The sequence below is a fragment of the Betta splendens genome, chromosome 7, assembly GCF_900634795.4.
Source record: "Betta splendens chromosome 7, fBetSpl5.4, whole genome shotgun sequence".
In the NCBI taxonomy this organism is placed as follows: domain Eukaryota; kingdom Metazoa; phylum Chordata; class Actinopteri; order Anabantiformes; family Osphronemidae; genus Betta; species Betta splendens.
In genome coordinates, this window is record NC_040887.2 from 121,875 (window position 1) to 140,614 (window position 18,740).

Below are 18,740 nucleotides of genomic sequence, written 5' to 3' on the forward strand. Positions count from 1 at the left end.
ACATTGCAAAAGCACAATGTACACTGTTTTTAACATCTGGCTATCAACATTTTTGCCATATCAGGGCCACCGATATATTATTATAATCCATAGAGAAACAAAACTACACACCTTTTAATTAAATTACTTTTATTTGAGAATAATACATGGACTGTGATCCTGAACAACCAGGTATTAGTGAGGGTTTGATAGTCAGTTTTCTCTGATGCTCTCATACACAAATAGCAGATGTGATCTGACTGTGTCAAATGGTGTTGAGCAACGTGTTGATGTCAACCCAACTGTGTCATAGTTGCTCAGTGATTCATGAAGATTTGATCTTGCCATCTCTTGCTGTGGCCAACGTTAGAAACCACAGGAGTCGTTTATGAAAAATATTGATATGCTACACAAAGAAACGATTTCCAACAGCGCTGCTGCACACGGTCACAGTGAGCAGGCACACACGCTGATGTCAACACAGAGTTTTAACCTACCAATATCTTACAATTCTTTAGAACAGGGGTGTCAAACTGTGGTCCTTGAGGGCCAGTGTCTCTGCTGGTTTTCCAACTCTCCCTGCTGATTACCTTGATCAGGTGTGTCAGTTGGCTCGTCCAGCTGCTGATTGACACACCTGATCTAAGTAATAGCAGTATAGTAGTAGCGAACACCGGTGCCTTGCTTCCCAACTACATCTGTCCACACTCATCCACTTAGTTCTGTGAGGGGCATCCTACTGATGGAGGGACCGGGGCTACTGGAAAGCGGTTCTGTCTCTCCTAAGTGGGATGCTCTGCAGTTTTAATTGCATTAGTCATACTCACTCATCCAGGACTTTGGAGGCTGCCTCTGGGGGGGTCAGTGGACAGAGCCTTCGCTTTGATGGCTCTGTCAAAAAAATCTATTGGACGATGAGATACAGCCACTATTGATACTCACTCTCTGCTTTAGACCTCCTCCATCCATGCTGGTAAAGAACAACACAACACAAAGTGTACTTGCATATTTCCACTGTAGGATGAAGAGACCACTTCTGCTGGAAGAATTGGGCAGTGCTGCTAGATCCACAAATGTCTGATACATACCATATACAGTAACACATGACCCCTATTAACATTAGACAGTAACAAATTTACTGTTGGAGTGTGGGGGGTCCGGTTTTCCATACGATGATCGTCTGCCTGGGTGGTCTCTTTTCTGCTGACCCCCACCAATTGCTGGCCTTGTGCTGCAGGCCGCTGTGTTGCCAGGGGATGAGGTCGGGCCGATAAGGTAGGCCCCGCTCTGCTCGTGTAGGGGTGGTGGACTGGGGGTGGGCCCCACTCTGGGCGCGGGGGCATCTCCTGGTGGGCTCCCTACGGACCGTGGGTCCTCGGGCTCCACTCTTTCAGGCCGACCCTCCCACCGAGGGGAGTGTTTGCCCCTGGTTCTCATGGGGCGGACAGCGTTGACCCACGGTGGCCCACTCTGACCTCGGGTGCTGTCTCTGTGGCTGCTGCAGTCTGTGGGGGGCTCTGTGTGGGCGGTTTGGGTCGTGACACCTGCCTCCTGGAACTGAAGGTGTGTGGGCTCCCTGGCTGCTAGGATTCCTTCCTCTGCTTGCTGGATGGGCGTAGTGGCCGAGCCCCTCACATCACCCTGGCTTCCACAAGTGGCATTGTTCATGCACCAACTTCTGCCTCACCCTTTGGGTGAATAATATTAAGCTACAGCCTTACTAACCTTGTAGTGGGACACTTTCCAAATCCAACTGTAAGTATTACTTATACTTATCACTACAAATATCCATAATGTGTGAATATGGAAATTGTGGTCTATGTCATGACTTTTATTAAGTAGTATGGGATATGTATAACAATGCACATGTGTATGTATATGATATGTATATGTTTGTATGACCATGTGCACATACCTTAACACTATTATTGGTTCTATTACTTACTATTATTATTAGTATTAATCTACACACCATAAAGCAGAACCGACTTAACCTGTCCACCAACACAGCACCATCACACATACAGGTATTTTGGATCAGCTAAATAAACCATTAAATAAACCATAAATCAAGAAGAGTATATATATTTTATAAATACTCCTCTTGTTAAAGCAAAGCTGTCCATCACAATATGGCATTCAGCGTAAGATTTGCTGCTTGTTAAACTGCTGGACAGAACAAAAAAAAAAAAAAAGACAGTAACAAATTGTCATTGTCCTTTCACAAAACATTCCTGGAGACTTCCATGCAGATGAGGGTCCATCTACCTCATTACATTACAAATATAAGCAGTGTAAGAATTTGTCTGCTAAACTTGAAATTAAAATACTGGAGCATCGCCTTAAAGGTCAATGCACACACTTTTTTCCATGCTAAATAATGCTATAGAATTGCACCTTGATGTCTCAATAAGGTGTCTGTAACTTTTCATGCCAAAAAGCTCTGTAGATCACCCACATGGCCCATCATAAAACGTGTATTATTGCTCTCATACAAAACGCTCTGTTTTAGGGGTGTGTCACTTGTTGTTACACTTCAACTGGCAAAAGGGATGTCTAAATGGCACTTTCAAGTTTATTGATTTATTTAATATGCTACTTGATTAGTGGCTGCTAACGCTAAAAATAACGGTTGCCAACAGCCCATGCAGCTTGATTTAATACAACAGAATATTCAAAACACGACTATACATAAATGTTTGGAAGCATAGCCCGATTAACTGATATAAACTGAATTTTACATATTGCTTCTCTTGCTGCTGCTGCAGCTGGTATGACATCATTTCTCCATAATGCAATCTTCAGCTGTAGCTTACATTTTACCATATTTGTCTGTAATTAGGTACCAACGTGAGAACTGTGATTAACTACCGATGCATGGACTGGAAGATATTGCTTGAGTGATAAACCTTACCACTTGGTCTCAAAATAAGGTTCAAAGATGCCTGAACCAGTTGCCAAACCTGCTGTCATGTATGGCTGATGATCCAAGAGTGGAGTGTGGGGGAAATTTTCCATAAAGAAGCAGATGAGAGAGTTGTCCTTTTGTGCGATTTATTGAAATAATAAAGAAAATAAAAATAATGGCGAAAGCAAATAAAAAGCATGGATGTTGATCGTGCACATCAACAAACCAAAAACCAGCTGGGGAGATCAGTGCATACACCACGAAGGTGTGATGCAAAGAGCCCACGTGTTATGATTCCTGGGGCCGTTTGGTATTTCCTGCTTTATTTTATTGGCTTCCTGTCTTTGTGTTTTTTTGTTCCGGGGTCGCTCCTGGTCACATGACTCCGCAGCCGGTTTCTATCTGGTAATCAATCAAGGTATGAAGGCTCTGGCACTCACCTTTTACCTCTGCCAGATTGTTGCGTGATATCCACCACATTCCAGCATACCTTGGATTGTTTACTTAGCTCGAGATCGTGTTTCCGTCCCTGACTTCTGCCTGTGCCCTGCCTGTACCTTTGCCTTGAACGTTGGTAACGTATCTGTCTATCTGACTCTGAGAAAGCCTGCTCCTTACCTGGTACCTTTGCCGTGTCGAACTGTTACCGTACTCCTGCCTTTCCCTGGACCCGATTGATGCCTGTTCCTCCTGTACTTACCATTCGAGATTTTTATGTGTGTATGAACTGGACCGTCTGTACTAACCCGTGTGGAATAAAGATCTCCTGTTGTCCGCCTGTGCATGTGGGTCGGACATCTGCCAAAGCCGGACACCAATGTCCTCTAGTTGCTTCTGCCTTTTAACCCCTTTCTCTGGCTCTGGTGGAATGTCCCTCTGCACCAATGGAATTGTTTGTGCCACCTTATCTGCTGTGAGTGAGAATGTTTGCTTTCTCACTTCTGCATCATCATGTCTTGTTATCCAAAGGAAGGAACACCAAGCTTCCAAGACAAGATGCATTCGCTTCAGCCTTGGGTCTGGTGGGGAGTCAGATAGGATGGAGCCAGAGTCCGGGTGTAAAAGACAAACATATATCATAAATTATTAGTCAGTCAAATGGAACATGTGATGATGTTTAGACTTGATGTACGACAGGGCGCAAGAGATTATTTGTTTGTGTAAGAATGTTCAGTATTGCACCTAACCAGCACACGACGACTGTGTTGGATAAGAAATAGCACAAAGGCACAATTTTTCCATTAAAATTCCCCCCTTTTGATTACATATTTATCAAACACTAAAATAATAAAAATTGTCAAACATTGCATTTTGAAATAATAACGGCCCTTACAAATGAAACAGTGAGTGTATTAACTCATCAAGATTCAAAATATACCTTCACATAAAATGCAAGTAACTTAGGGACAAAAGGTTGGGAGCTGTTTTGGTGGGTAGCTATACAAGAATAACCTCTGTGTAAGCATGTAAAGAAAATAAGTCAATAATCGTATTTGTATCAGAATAAGAGTTGGGGTTTTTTGAACATGCATTGTGTCATTTGATACAAGAGTGTTGCTGAGGTCGCACGCATAATGAGACCTCTAACTAGTGGGATAACTTTCAGATCTTTAATTGTAGATTTGCGTCTAGAATGAATAGGAGAATAAGGGATTAAACCAGAATGATGATGCATTTGCTACTTGTGTTGTCTTATGACCTGTATCATCTGTAGATGAAGGATAAAAACTAATACAAACAACAAGTCAACTTCAGGATATTTAAACTCAGTGTCGTTGTGAAATTTTCTCATTCAAAAGTAGTGTGTAAAGTTACATAGAAACATCATATGATTAAGGCAATAATCAGAGTAACATAAAATTAAGTCTAACAAAACAAGGTTACAATCGATGTCTGTAATATGGGGTGCCAAATGTAAAAGTAGCACCTATAACTAGTTTTCTCACATTTAACGAAATGACAAAACATGTTTTCTCACATTTAGTTAAATGTGCAAAAGTCTAAATGTAAATGTTAAATGTAAATGTTAAATGTAAATGTTAAATGTTTGCCGAGTGTAAACTGAATATTCATGATTGTGCAAGTAGACTCTACCCCTACCCTCAAACAGCGCTGGTCTCAGATCAGAGACGCGAACTCAATCACCTCAAACAGTGCGCGCAAACCCCGCCCACATCTGATCTGGAAACTTTTGTTTTTAGCCTGGACGTAACTTCGGCTAGCTAGTATAGTTAGCCAACTAATTCTCCACCGGCGCCACAGAAATATTCTTTTTAAACCTACTTAACTCCTCATTAATGGTGTTTAGGACAGAACGGCAGTTTGAAGCGGAGCCTCAGCCCGCACACCTGCCGTTAGAGCCCGTTCAATCTCCCCCAACGGGAGGGAGTCGAAGCTGGCGGCCATGATGGCTTCGACTTCAGGCTTCTCTCCAGTATTTTCGTGCACCGATCCAGGGTGCAGATGTGGGCGGAGCTATGCGTACTGTTTGACGTGTTTGAGTCCGCGTCACTGATCTTAGACCAGCGCTGTTTGAGGGTAGGGATGGAGTCTACTTGCCCATTCATGAATATTCAGTTTACACTCGGCGAACATTTAACATTTACATTTACATTTAACATTTAGATTTAACATTTAACATTTAGATTTAACATTTAACATTTACATTTAACATTTAACATTTATATTTAACATTTACATTTATATTTAACATTTACATTTAGACTTTTGCACATTTAACTAAATGTGAGAAAACATGTTGTGTCATTTAGTTAAATGTGAGAAAACTAGTTATAGGTGCTACTTTTACATTTGGCACCCCATACTGTAACGATCTGCTTCGTCCTGTTGAACAGTAGTGTTAAATTGTTTCCAACCTGTGTGTTGAAGTATTGACAGTTCGTTGGGGTTCTTCAGGTTGTGATCAGCTGATCACAGAGACACTTGGGATTTGTTATCACCGCCAGGTTTCCTCCCAATATCACCTTAGTCACAGTCACTCACGTGATGTGAAGAGTCTACACGTCGTCCAGCGTCAGCAACTCAAGGCTGCGGCTGTGTGTGTTTTCTCAGGAGCGTGTGTGTAGATGTATGGTCTGATAGTATGGTTCATCGGCGCAGCTTCAGGCGGCGCTTGGCTCACACCTCGCCTCAGTGCGTGTGTGAGCACAGCGAGGGTCGTCCTTCTTAGTTCTTTTTGTTATTGGTGGTTTTCTCCGTGTGGGATGTGGATGGAGGGTCGTCTGTTGGGTCCGGAACCTTCCTGCAGTAGATGGAGTGGATCCAAGTCGCTCTCTCTGCGATCTTTACAGCCGTTTGGGTCGTCAGAAGGACATGGAAGGGGCCTCGCCACTGTTTAGAGTCCCAATGCTTCTTTCTGAACTCCTTAACGATCGCCCAGTCCCCTGGTTGGATGGTGTAATGGTCCTGTCGCCTGTTGGGAAATCTGAATTTTGGGGAAAAAGTGTTTGGGCGGCATGGCTGCCCTCAGGCCCAAACCAAACTCCATGGCTAAAGGTGGAACCATTCATCTGCCAGAGTCTGCGTTGCTGTGGGGTAAAAAATGTTTAAAGCACAGGGAGAGAGAGGAAGGAGAGGGTAGAGAGAGTTGGAGAGGGAACAATGATCAGGAGAGGGAACGAGGATCAGGAGAGGGAGGGGTTGTTGGACAGCGACCTTCACAGCAGCGTCTGCAGCTGCATGTCGGCACAAACAAAGTCGTCACTGATGGTGTGAGTCAGACGGTTGCAAACAGCATTAGCTGTAGGAAGCAGGACAGCGTCCAGCAAAGCAGCAACCTAATCATGATGTAAGATAGGTTTGCAATCAGACTTCAAGGGTCAGATCAGGAAGACCCAAAGTAGGAGCTTGAGGTCAGTGAACGTTGTTCAGCCTCAGACGTCCACGTGAGACAAGAAGTGGACGATGAAGACGTCTGCATCAGAACCCTAAGTGGGGCCTCAAAGACAGTAAAGTTAGGAATGAAGTCCTACAATAAGAAAAGACCTAGAAAAAACATCAGCTGTTTATACGTGCACGGTTTAGACAGGTTTCAAATTGCTTTAACTCTTTTGGGTGAGATGGATTTGCCATCAGCTGTAATTACAGTACAATGACCCAGAAAAATAACCTTTGTCTGAACAAACTGTAATTTAGATAGGCTCTTTGTGGCCTGTAGCACCCAATGTTTCAGTAGCTTAGTGGTGTCTGTAGTAACACCATCTATGGCTCCTTTAAAAGGCTGTTGTTGTTTACATGGTCTGTGGTCAGATTTAGGTGTGATGACCACTGGTTCACATCCTCTGATCAAACCTACATCATGTCTGTGTGTGAGCCACAGGGAAGCAGGGCTTCCTGTAAGGCTGAGTGTTGGGTCAGAGCGTCCTCTGAAAAATAAAAATAAAAACAAAAGCATGTAGTGTGTGTCATTAGAATGCGGAGGTATCAAGTTCACTGTTTGTTGTGCATGACGGAATAAAAAAAGTTTTCTAAAAGCATGTAAAGAAGGTAAATACGTCACATGGGGTCGGAAGTCGTTCACCAGTCTCCACCCCGTTGACATCTGTTCACGAAAGAACCCACATCCTGTCATCTGTCTCCATCATGTTTTCACAGACGGACGTGTGGAGCTGTAGAATAAACATCAAAAATCTTTTTTGTTCGTTAGTAAAAGAAATCGCAAGCGCAGACCTGTGTTCATTCCAAAAGAGGGAAGTTGAGGTCAGTTTGTGTGTGTGTGAAATGATAACTCTTCAAACCTCTCATCAGGACCAGAAGACACATGTGCTGTACAGGACAGGTCAGATGTGTCTCTGGAGGTCGTATCACATGGGAAACAAGCTGGGATGCAGCCTGTGTGAGGGCCTCGGTTACAGCCCCCCCTCAGCAGGTACTGATAAGAGCACAGCTGAGCTGAAGTTAACACCAACAAAAGAGGGATTATTTAGAATGTCTGTAGATGTAACACGCACCCCGTCTGGAGTGGAAATCAATCAAATACCCAAACTACACATGAGATCTCTTCCTAAGAATTTAACTGGGCATAAGTTTGAAAGCAAAAATGAATCTTAATGTGTCTTGCTGTCAGATGTTGCACAAAACAGTGAAACAGTATGTTTTTCTTTAATAGTCTGCTACGTACAGTAATTATTATTACTTCTCTCTAATAGTTGTCTTCCCTTTAATAGTAATTAATATTCAGTTTCAGTCGGTTTCAGTCTTCCTATGGTCTGGTTTTGTTTTTTCTATAGTCTGTTTTGTTTTTCTATAGTCTGGCCAGACAAACCTATATTGTGCACAAATCTTTTTAGAAACATGGAGTTTTTTTTTACTGAATTTGTTGCAAATTGAAATAGTTTAAACACATCAGACTATAAAGTCATGCAGCAGTTGTCATTTAGCTGTTTGTCATTTTAAAATCACTCTGTGGGATTTTTTTAACAAAAAGCGATTCTTTATTGCGAGCAGATAAGCATGAACATGAATTTGAGCGTGTATCAGCTGTAAGCGTGTTTCTTCATTGCGTGTGTTGAAATGTGTATGTGTGTGTTTGCGGTACCGTCTTGTACGTCACGTGAAAAGGAACCGTCACCTTCCTCCTTCCCCAACCATCAGTCTGATGTGAGCGCCAGCGGGTGAAGCCTTTCGATGGGACAGTTGTTCCTCGATGACAGACCTTTCCTGGATCCGCGCATGCAGCTCTATTGGGCCGATCACGTCTGAAGCCTCCCCTGTTGTTTCAACCAGTGTCTGTGTCAGAGCACGTCTTCTCTGCTGTTGCTCTGTCCTTGTTTTCCTTTGCTGATTGTCATAAGCAGGTGTCTGTGTCAGACACACACGCTTGTAGTAGCTGGTTCATCTGATGAGCCCAGAACGTGATGGCTGAAGACGTTGTGGAGTCTGTGAGGCGTCCATGCTGTGGTCTGTGTCCTCCAGCTGCTGTGGTGTCAGAGCTTCCACCTGGTTCTGGTTGTTGGTCAGGCGCTTCTTCTCCTTTGGTTCTTCTGCTGATGGTGGGAAAGGAGTCCAGATCCGGATTTACCCTCCTCGCGCTCAGTTCTGCATTAGAATAGAGAGCAGAAACAATGGGAGCATTTGCCCTTGACATGATATATGTGTGTGTGGTGTGTGTGTGTTGCAGTGTGCAAACAATTCTTCCCCAGAGTTGTTATCTCCTTTTTTTCTCCCGTTACTTTCATCTCTCTTTTGTTTCTTTTAGGGGTTTAGTATTGATACTGTAGTTTTGCTTTTTCAAATCTCATCTTTTGTATCTAATTTTTCTTTTAATGTGCATATGTCTTTTACACTTGTGATTCTCCTTTTGAACCCATAACGAGTTTCCCACTCATGGAAACATGAAACGCACTAATAACCATATTTACTTTTGTAATTTTGTAATGCTGCAGTCTGGTGGTGGAGACTTGGATCGCCCCGAACCCATCTTTCAGAGTCCCGGCGGTTTCCTGCCTTAGATTTTTGTGTGTTCCGGCCAGAACCTTTTTCGAAGTTTCTCTTTTACGGACGTCCCCTTAGAAAGGGAACCACTCAGATCAGCGACAGAGTTCTCGGAAGTGCTCCCTCACCGTCAGGCCCCTCCAAGACCCGGGTCCCTCGTATCTCGAAAACACTTCTCTGCAAACGCGCTCCGTCTTTCAGAAGCCTTCTTTTTTTTCTTGTCCACTCCCTTTGGACTGCGCTCAGATCTGCACACTGGTCTGTATCCTCAGTACAGACAAAAAAGCTCAGAGCCAACCCTTAGCAACCACCGTCTCGGCCACCAGGGCAGACTTTGACCTAATTAATTTTACCCGAATATTAAATTTTAAAATAAAATTTTTTGTTTGTTTGTTCCTAATATTATATTTTGGATGTTTTCAGCCAAATAGTCGTTTTAGAAATAATATTATCTCTAGTCCTAATTATATTTTTCTTTTATGTTTTAGTCTAGTAGGGGATGTTATAGAATTAATTGTTATTTGCCTTACTTTCCCTAAATCCAATGATCAGAGCCAAGTAAACCCCGAATACCTGAAACCAAATTCAAACACGTTTTTTTTTTTTTCTCCAATAAGTCGCGACAAAACAGAATCTCTTTCACCGGGCCGAGTAGAGGTTGGATTTTGAGTTCGTTGGATCTCGTCAGATGTGATCCAGACGGGTGAGCAGTCCTCCCACTCAGAACAGCTGCAGAGGTTTGGAGGCGGAGCGACCCTAGTCCTTAGGACTATCGTCCCTGGTCACACCGTCCAGACGACCTGCAGCGGATCCTGTTCGTAAACGCCAATTTCTGTGTGAAATTTTCCATAAAGAAGCAGATGAGAGAGTTGTCCTTTTGTGTGATTTATTGAAATAATAAAGAAAATAAAAATAATGGCGAAAGCAAATAAAAAGCATGGATGTTGATCGTGCACATCAACAAACCAAAAACCAGCTGGGGAGATCAGTGCACACACCACGAAGGTGTGATGCAAAGAGCCCACGATCCTCAAGTTGTCTCTGCCTTTTAACCCCTTTCTCTGGCTCTGGTGGAATGTCCCTCTGAACCAATGGAATTGTTTGTGCCACCTTATCTCGCTGGGAGTGAGAATGTTTGCTTTCTCACTTCTGCATCGTCATGTCTTGTTATCCAAAGGAAGGAACACCGAGCTTCCAAGACAAGATGCATTCGTTTTACCAGCCTTGGGTCTGGTGGGGAGTCAGATAGGATGGAGCCAGAGTCCGGGTGTAAAAGACAAACATATATCATAAATTATTAGTCAGTCAAATGGAACATCAGATGTTTAGACTTGATGTATGACGGCCCAAGAGATTATTTGTTTGTGTAAGAATGTTTAGTATTGCACCTAACCAGCACATGACGACTGCTGTTGCATAAGAAATAGCACAAAGGAACAATTTTTCCATTACAGGAGCCAGTGTGTTTGAATGCATATTCATTACTTAAAGGTGCCTGCACATGCAAAATTCACTTTTTGGACATTCTGGTACATTTATATGACTCCCTGGTTCACGTTAAGACACTCTGTCAGAGAAATGTTACCCTGTGCACAATAAAGTGCGCAGCTGGACCCCCAGGGAGTGTTCCACAGAACCGAGTCAGAGACCTAGTATGCACACAAAGGGTTTTATTTACAGAAAAAGGAAACAAGGGTGCGTGGGCGTAAACTCGTCCTAGGTAGTAGCGACCCTGAGTACCGAGAGAGGGAGAGAGCAGGTAAGTGATAAGGTAAGTTATATACTGGACCGCGTTCAGCATACACCTGGAATTCTCTTCACTGTACGGTTCTACCTGGTAAAACAGGGCAAACGCGAGGTGAAGCTCCGAGCAGGAGGCAGGTTGAGGAACAGCTATGGCGTGGCTGTGGAGCCCGGGTCCTCGTTCCAGCGTTACTCCAGAAGTTCCTGCCCACGGTGTCTGTGGAGGAGCACAATGGTGCGCGCACGGCGCTTCACGTAACAACACCGGGTCCGACGGCTAATAGCGCGCGATCCGAACGACGGAGGACCGTCCTCACGTCAGAGTCCTTTTTAGTCCGAAATAGCACGGGCAAAATGCTCACCGTGCGAACGGAGAAAAACAGTAAACTAAAGCGCGTACAAAGTACGGAAAACTGGCGTGGCCAAAACAAACAAAATCTAAGTCAACGTGAAACAAAATACAGCAGCGATAACTATGGTGACAAGGCGAATAACTTGGTCAAACCTGGACGGCTTCAAACCGCTGTGGGCGAACAATAAACCGACAAGGATGCGGCGGAAACGGAAGAGCTAAATAGACCGACTAATGAAGCACCGGTGAAAACAATCAACAAGCCAAGGAACAGGAACGAAACAACCGGATGCAAAACAAAATCCACGACAATAAAAGCCCAAAACCAGAAAGCCCAGCTGCCGACATAACACACTCCTGGTGTGTTAGAAGTACGCCCCCTACTCATTTCACATTTTTGAGAGTTTATCCAATCCGGTTCAAGAACCATTGTTTCAAATTTGGCGGACTATGTACATCTGCATTCATCTTGACCACTCACAGAACCAGCTTCGGCCCCGCCCAGACAAACCTGGACCCCTAAATGTACCTGCAACATTGGGTTTCAGTCACTCACTTCAGTCACAAACAAACGAAGAAGTCGCTCACTGTGCACTCTAGCATAGTAGGTGGCAGTAATGCACCTTTCAGTTGGTTGCCACCGCCATTTAAAAGACAAAAGAAGAAGAAGTCACTGTGACACAAACTGACATGAGGCCATTAGGGTTCAGAAAGTGCTCTGTTCTTGGTTGTTCCAACCAGCATCGCAAACTTTTACTTTACCAGCGGAGCAAGAAAGAAGACATTCACCGTTCCCACATTGGCACTTAATTACAGACAAATACGGCAAAATATAAGCTGCAGCTGAAGACCCCAATATGGAAAAATTATTTTGACACCGCAGCAGCACGAGAAAGAAAAAAACATGTAAAAATGAGTTTATATTAGTTTATCGAGCTATGCTCCCAAACAGGCTGTAGTCGTGTTATGAATATTCTGTTGTATTAATTCAGGCTGCTTATTCGCAACCATTAATATTAGTGTTAGCAGCTAATCAAGTTGAGTATTATATAAATCAATAAATTAAATTAAACGTGAATCTGCCAGTTAGAAGTACCTTGCGCCAGTCCAAGTGTAACCACTTCAACAGCCTCACATTTGAGTCAGATTTTGGATCAAACGTATGTAGCGGTAGCCAGTTTCCTCAAAGGGGTGTGGCGATCAACTTCGCTTGCGACACACTCCGAAAACGAAAAGAGTGTTGTGGACGAGAGCTTAAAACACACATTTTTCAGACGGGCCGTGTGGGCAATCTACAGAGCTTTTTGGCATGAAAAGTTACAGACACCTTGCTGAGACATTAACGTCCAATTCTTTAGCAATGTGGAGCATGAAAAAAACGTGTGCATGGACCTTTAAAGCAGATTATGGACAATTACACATGCATGGAATAAATCTGTATAATAATTTGATAAACACTTTTAGAACATTTTACCATTTATAGATTAATCACAGCATAACCTACCTGGGAACTCTGGTTCACAAAAATAAAAATAAGAAAGCCTTTCATAGTCCCACAATGGTGAAATTCCATCTCACAACAGCACAACACAGTAAAGAGTGTACAGCAACAGATGAAACATTGACACCAAATCAAACCAAATTCGGTTCAGTTGGCACACTACAACACTGTACAGGTGGGCAGAGTGGAGTAATAGGTAGGGTTATTGTATTGTATAATATAAATATTGTACAGTTTGCACAAATATCGCACAGAGTTTTGTACATAACCATTGATGCTTATCAGTTGAGGTGTGGGCGATAGTTAACAGTGCTGATTATTATACACTCTGATAGCAGCAAGAAGGAAGGATCTACAATATCTCTCCTTCACACAGTGAGGGTGGATCAGTCTGTTACTGAAGCTGCTCCAGTGCAGACAGTGAGTCCTCCAGTGGGTCAGAGTCCTGGTCCAGGATGGATGTGAGTTTAGCCAGGACCCTTCTCTCACCACCTCCTGTACCGTGTCCAGAGTGCAGCCCAGGACAGAGCTGGACTTCATGATGATCCTGTCCAGCCTCTTCCTGTCCCTCGCTGTGATGCTGCTGCTGAAGACCTTTTATGACTCCAGAGTCATAGAAGGTTTTCAGTAAAGTTTATTGTTTAGATGCGCACCCAGGTACTTACAGTATAAGAGTACACTCTCTCAATGTCTGTCCCCATTGGTGTGTCATCGATGATTAGTCCAATGATCGCAGAGTCATCAGAGAACTTCTACAGAACGCAGCTGTCTGTGTTGTTTCTGACGTCTGACGTATAGAGGGTGAAGAGGAAGGGGGCCAGTACAGTCCTCTGTTGGGCCCTCACACTGCGGGTCAGAGTGTCAGACACGCAGTCCCTGGCTCTCACAAACTGAGGCCTGTTTGTGAGATAGTCTATAATAGTCTATAATCCACTCCGTCAGATGCAGCCTCCTCTAGTTTGTGTTTTAGAAGCACCGGCTGGATGGTGTTAAAGGAACTGGAGAAATCAAAGAACATGGGCTTCTCCAGGTGGGAAAAAGCTTGGGTAAAGGGTAAAGGCCTTTGTGTAAAGGACTGTGAGGGGTGGTCCAGTGGTGTGAGGTGACAAAAGGTTTGGAGGCAGCTGCTGAGGTGGTGTGCTTGATCGAACCGATTGAAGTATGAGTTCAGCTTGTTGACCCAGCTCAGGTCCCCCTCAGCCTGTGAGTGTGGTGCTTTGAAGCCTGAGATGGTTTAAGACTCCTCCACACCTCACTAACGTTGTTATGCTTCAGCAGCTCCTCCATTTTCCTGCTGTAGCTGGTCTTCCCTTCGCAGATTTTCCTCCTCAGCTCCTTCTGCACCCTCTTCACTTCCTCCCTGTCCCCTGATTTGAATGCTCTCTTCTCCTTTAACAGAGCTTTAATATCAGGGGTGACCCACTGCTTGTTGTTGGCGAAACACAGACAAGCCGTGGGTCACCCCTGATATAATTTATTTACTTGTTTGAAAATCATGTACTAAAATGCCAATTTGTTGTTTTTTTAGATAGCCTTTGTCAAGATCTCATCATTGAAGTGGGCAGGCTGATCACAGCTGATGCCATTCAGGAGGTGCAGAGGGCGATAATGCCAGGTCCTAGGATCCTATGAGATACTGGGACAACCAAAAGACAATCTATCCAAACCTCTCCTGGCTTTCCTTATAATTTCTCTGCAGGGGTTAGGGGGTTCGGATGAGGCCGCACGTTCCTCTTCGCGACGTTCACTGATGCTGATCCACAATCGTCGATCGACTTTGATTGCAAGTGCGATTAACTCGTCTAAATCGGCTGAAGGTTCAGTTGCTGCTAAACTGTCCTTGACACGACGAGACAAACCCTTGATATATACGTTACATAGTGCGGTGGAGTCCCAGCCTGCCTCCGCGGCAAGAGTGTCAAACTCAATGGCATACGCTGACGCGGACCGATCTCCTTGGCGGAGATTCACCAGTCTCTGGGCTGCTTCTCTGCCTGGCATGACCTCTTGAAAAATGTTCTTTAGTGCCGTGGAAAAATCATCAAATGTTGCTAGGCAAGCACATTTTTTTTGCCATTCTGCCGTGGCCCAGGCTTCGACCTTAGCTCGCTCCGTGGGGAATGACGGAGCATGAAGTTCAAACTGGATTTCACATTGGGTTAAAAAAGCTCTACAGTCACCTGTGTCACCGGAGAAGCGGGTCGGAGCTCCCAGTTGAATGTGAGGAGCGACTGAGCTTGGCGTTGGTGCGAAGGTGACTGCAGGTGCTGGCGCTGGCTTCACTCGCTGGGTAAGTACGGCTAGCTGCTCCCCGTACGCCGTCATGAGGTTTTCCTGTCGGGCGGCATATCTGGAGAGCTCCTGTAGCATGGTAGTAATTTGTTCCTCCTGTGTCCGGATCCGTGCCTCCTGAGCCTGCAACTCGGCTTTAATCGACTTGGCGCCAGCTGGGTCCATGTTTGGCCTGATTGTTCTGTCACAATTGCACAATGGTGGAAGGACCGAAATGCACAGCGAGGCTTGAGTAAATGAGTGTTTTAATAAGAACGTAGTCAGGCAGGCAATTGTCATACACAGGTTGGCAAAAAACAAGATTCGACAAGGTGTGGGCAAAGACGTGGTCAAAAAACAGGCAGAGGTAAAACACACTAGACTGGACTATCAGAGACTGGGCTAGAATCAAAACGGTATTACCAAACTGGGACATGCGTGGGAACTGGAGACTCGACAACGCTGGAATGCTGGTCATGGAATGAACGCAGACAATCTGGCAAGGTACTGGGGTGAGAGGTGGTGCTTAAGTACTGAACTACTGATTACTGATGATGTGCAGGTGAGGTTAACAAGGGCCGGAAGTAAAGCTGGTCTGACTGGATATGGGAGCTAAACAGGAAGTAGTGACAAAATAAAACCGGAAATGACTAAGACAGTAAGGGAGTTGACTGAGGTTGTGACACAAAATACCTAAAGGTTGTATACATTATTATATACAGGTTGTATATATTATTAATCAGACTTTATTTACTGTACATGTAAATACTTATTTAAATTAATATTTTTGAACTTAAGTGTCCTCAACAGAATTTTATTACATTTTTTAAATATGTTTAAATATGCAGAATTTATGAAAATGATCTAAACGTGTGTTTTGAACGTGTGATTTTTGTCCTTAGATGCTGTCATCACAACTTATGATACTACATCATCAAATGTATGGAAAACAATGAACACATATACACAGAGTTGTTGGGTGGTGGTGGAACAAAGATAGAACTAAGTGTTTCTGTTCCAGTTTGTCTTCCAGCAGACAGGTAGTGCTGTGGTGTCCAGTGTTTGCCCTGTTTGTTCATTTGTGGTGTCATTTGATTTTCAGGTTTGGTTCCTGTTTGTAATAGAGGTAACTTGTTTTACATGTGGCATTAGTTTGGTAAGTTAGTTTGATTCATGTTTACTTATTATCAGTTTCAATGTCAATGACAGTGTGAGTTGCAATATTGATGATGCTATATTTAGCTGACTTAAATGTTATCTTCACATTTTTTTATTTGCATGTTCACTGTGTCTGTATTTATTTAATGTTCAATGCTGGTCTGGAACAAAATTTCATGTGTTCTGTCTGAACATATTTTATAGGTGCACAAAGGTAAGCATGTGAAAGAAAGTGGCAGTATAAGACAAGATGCTAAAGTTACACAGTGTATGTTTTAATGGATTTGACGTTTCCGTTCCCTCTTCTTTGTGTGTGCAGCCATTGAGGTATGATTATTTTACCATTGTTTCCTGTTGTTCATTATTTTATGTACTCACATACTGTTTTTTTCTTATGATAAATGCTTAGTGTGTTACGTATATGTTGTAGTTTGACGGTGGACATTGGTGGATTTTGGTGGATGACAAAAGAAAATAAGCAGCAACAAGCACGGCTCATCAACCAGGTGGCATATGGACACCAGAGCATCCACATCGTCATGCTACCTTACCAGTCAGTATCAACACTATATTTATATAATTTGGGGATTAATCATTTACTAATTCCATCTCATTCCTCGTTTAGATCCACCTGCAGACGATTAACGGATTAAACCCCTGACGACATCTCCGCTTCCTCCCCCTCTCCATTGGCTCCCACACCTGACCAGGACTCCTGGCAGCTCCTCTCCTCTTTGGACTCCTTAGCTCCTGATCTGAGCTTTCATAGGCCCCGTTTCACCTCTGAAACCAGAACGCAACTAGTCTCTGAGTCTGAGTCTGCTCACTCACACTTTGGTACAAAGCCATGTTGAGGTTGATAAAAAAACATAAATCAAAATAAACGTAATGCTGATAGATAACCATAAATCAGCGTAAATGCAACATTGGTGGAAGACCATAAATCAACGTACACGTAACGTTGATAATTGACCATAAATTAACATACATGTAAAGTTGATGAACAACCATAAATCATCTTAAATGTAACGTTGATGAACGCCCATAAATCATTGTAAATGTAACATTGATAAACGCCCATAAATCAGTGTAAATGTAACATTGATAAACGCCCATAAATCAACGTGTGTTTAACGTCGATGAACGCCCATAAATCAACGTGCGTGTAACGTTGATCAACGCCCATAAATCAGCGTAAATGTAACGTTGACGATTGACCAAAATGCAACATTGAAATAACGTTGCCCCATCAACGTTGATTCACCTTTCAAAATCTAAATATAATCCAATGGTTATTCAACCATAATTATAATGTTGCCTCAACGTTGTCTCAACGTTGAAATGCCTGCTGGGAACGCATCCTCATTCACAACATGTTCACTTAGATTTTCACGTTATGATACATGTTCACTTTATCGACTGTATCCAAAAATATCAATTTTAAATTAAAAGAAGATATTAAATAATACTATATAAAATACAATTACTTAAATTATATTATTGTCTATATTAGGTCAAATCAGTGTCAGCAACTAGGTTGCCTGTAGGGATTTTTTAAGTCCTGCAGGTGTCAGTATTTAGTGACACAGTATCCACACAGTATCAATACAGTTTTGCAATGCATCAAAGAGCTTCATGACACCTCATCTACCCATCACTAGGATTCATGAGTCTTCGATTTCAGCATCTCTTCTATCCACACAGGCACATTACACTTTGTTGGTTTTGTTTGTTGTTTCATTAATTATGTGTCGGAAGTAATCAGACTTATGCATCGCGCCGTCAAAACCTGACAGCTGGGCAACGCTCGCTTTTGACATCTTTGCAGCGGCGCATCGGTGCAATGCGCGAGTCCGGCAAAACCATTATTATTATTGTTTGGGTCCATCTTTTATTTGTGTTGTATTTCGTGTTCAATGTACCTGGAGATTATTGTGGGAATATGTGTTATTGATGTATACCTGTTTTAAGGTGAATGTTGGGGATTTATTTATATAGTTTTCTAGCAGGTTCCAGAACCTTCTGGACAATAGTTGCTCTCAGTAGAAGGGGGTGGGCGGCCAAACTCTATTGTAGGGGTTGCTTGGCGAGAAAGCTTGTTGGGGCAAGAGAGAAAAGAGACATTCATTTTTAAGTGGTTTTGGGTAGGGATGGCAGTTGAAGTCTCATGAAGCTTCCACAGTGTTCATCTGATTGCGCCTGAAAAATGAACCATACTTGCGGGGCTTTGAAACAACACAGAACAGTGACATTTGGTGATACACTTCAAGTATATCATCTGCTTTAACCAGCCTTCTTGTCCTTACTGTACTTCAATATGTACATAATAAAAAGCTTTAAAACAATTTGTGATCATTTTGTGATAGAGTGAGAAG

At 43.2% G+C, this 18,740-nt stretch overlaps 2 long non-coding RNA genes across 2 annotated transcripts; one reads left to right on the forward strand and one right to left on the reverse strand.

The window, feature by feature from the left end:
* Positions 1 to 3,016: 3,016 nt before the first annotated feature.
* Positions 3,017 to 11,315, reverse strand: LOC129604305 (uncharacterized). The gene is made up of 2 exons (XR_008695101.1): positions 11,175 to 11,315; positions 3,017 to 10,172 (listed from the first exon to the last, which is right to left on the reverse strand). It is a non-coding gene; the product is annotated as an uncharacterized LOC129604305 (long non-coding RNA).
* A 1,169-nt stretch (positions 11,316 to 12,484) lies between these two features.
* On the forward strand, positions 12,485 to 18,710 carry LOC129604306 (uncharacterized). The gene is made up of 2 exons (XR_008695102.1): positions 12,485 to 16,918; positions 16,991 to 18,710. It is a non-coding gene; the product is annotated as an uncharacterized LOC129604306 (long non-coding RNA).
* The last annotated feature ends 30 nt before the right edge of the window (positions 18,711 to 18,740 follow it).